General features: G+C 46.4%; 1 protein-coding gene across 2 annotated transcripts in view; it reads right to left on the bottom strand.

Annotated features, from left to right (window-relative positions):
* NRIP1 (nuclear receptor interacting protein 1) overlaps positions 1-545 on the bottom strand; it is a 107,076-nt gene extending 106,531 nt beyond the window's left edge. For both annotated transcript variants that reach the window (XM_011953427.1, XM_011953428.1), the window contains exon 1: positions 360-545. The gene's annotated coding sequence lies outside the window, so the exon portion shown is untranslated. The remainder of the gene's footprint in view (positions 1-359) is intronic.
* Positions 546-1,673: the final 1,128 nt, after the last annotated feature.

The following is a 1,673-nucleotide window of genomic DNA, read 5'->3' as shown; positions in this document are numbered from 1 at the left end:
GACCGCTGCAGACGCCTGGACAGCTCCTCCTGGGAACCCGGGGAAGCGCTCTCGGGACCCAGGCCGAATGCTCCCGTTTGGGCAGAGCCTGGGGACCGGGGCACCCCAGACGCCCCAGGGTCCCCGCCTGGGTGCTGGCGCCTTAAACGTCTACCTCCTTCCCTTCACCCGACAACACGCGCTCCCTGGGCCCCCTTTCACCCCCTACCCAATTTCTATCTCCTTGTAATCTGTGTGTCCTGCTTTAATCTTGGGGGGCGCGGGCGCGAACTCTGGGTCACTTTGACCCCACGCCCAGCACGTAGTAGGCACCCAGCCCTCATGTGGAGCGACTCCGGGAGGAAAACTAGGAAGGAGACCTGAGGAGCGCCCCGCTCAGCTCCCTGGACAGACGTAGGACCCAGGAGCAGGGTTAATCCTCGGCTGCTTTGTCACTGCGAAGTCTCCAGCGGAGTCTGTCAGCCAATCTACATCATCCCCGGGAAGGATCTGACCCAACCAGACAAGGCAAAAGGAGCAGGGCTGCCACTTCTTCAGCAGCTCTCCTCGGTTCAGTCTCCGAATAAGAAATAACAATTACATCACGAGGCCGGGGCGGCAGCGCGGTGGAGCCTCTTGGTTTCCTGCAGCCTAGTCTCGCTGAACCCGCCTCTAAATTGGGGGGGCTACAGACTGGTGAAACGAGAAAGTGGAGGGAGGAGAGAGTCATACGAAACCATAATTTCCCCTTATCCGTGTATTTGCTGTTTAAAAAATCGTAGCCTCAGCGCTCCCCAAACATCTCCCTAGAACTATTAACACCCCCTCAACACCTCCCCAGATGTCAGGTTTCTTTTTGACTTGAGCATCTAGCATTTAGTAATTCGCCATGAAAAAAATTACCAGGGGAAACCAGTGTTGTTGCTGAAATTGTTTTTGCTTGACACAAAAAAGCTGAAGTATAGCTTAGTCTCACCCGAAATTCTGAAATGGCATGCCTGTGTTAAAACACTTATTACATAAGACAAATGAGCCGATGAGGCACTCCATTCTTACATGTAGGTTTTCGTATCCTGAAGAATTCGATAGCATTTGGAAATGGAGTTGCTAATGCGCTTAAAAAACAATAACTATCCAAGTCATGAAACTGTATTCTATGCCTGTTATGTAATGACTGTATTGTGTACTGCAAATTTCACTTAACCTTAAAAATATGAATGAGAGTTTTAGAATACTGTCACAGTATTGAAAGTGAAAGCAATTTTTCAAATTAATGCTTAATAAATTTAGCACCTAGCACAGTGCCGGGCACATGGTACCGATGTTTTCCTTAGTGACAATGGTACATTTTAAAGCAATTATTTTGCATCACCCCAGTGATTGAACTATGCAATCTGTTGCCATTTTTATAGTTAAACCTCATATAATACCATATTTTTGCATATACCACAATTCAAAATCTGCTGTAGGCAAATTAGGAAAGGCTGCTGTTCTTTAGTGCATCATTTATTCAGAAATGGTACAAAGCAAACCGTTTCAATTCAGTGATGACCAGCGTTAATTGGAGCTTGGCCCCTTAGTGGGGGTCAATCTTTTTTTACGAAAATTATTTTTAACCATAATACAAAGATTTTCTACAATGTATTGCAAATGTTTCTCTTAAGCGGTTTATTGAACATCATTTAGCATTTTCT

The sequence above is a fragment of the Colobus angolensis genome, unplaced genomic scaffold (assembly GCF_000951035.1).
Source record: "Colobus angolensis palliatus isolate OR3802 unplaced genomic scaffold, Cang.pa_1.0 Scaffold360, whole genome shotgun sequence".
In the NCBI taxonomy this organism is placed as follows: Eukaryota; Metazoa; Chordata; class Mammalia; order Primates; family Cercopithecidae; genus Colobus; species Colobus angolensis.
The sequence above is the reverse complement of the archived record's forward strand: the minus strand, read 5'-3'. Positions and strand labels throughout refer to the sequence as shown.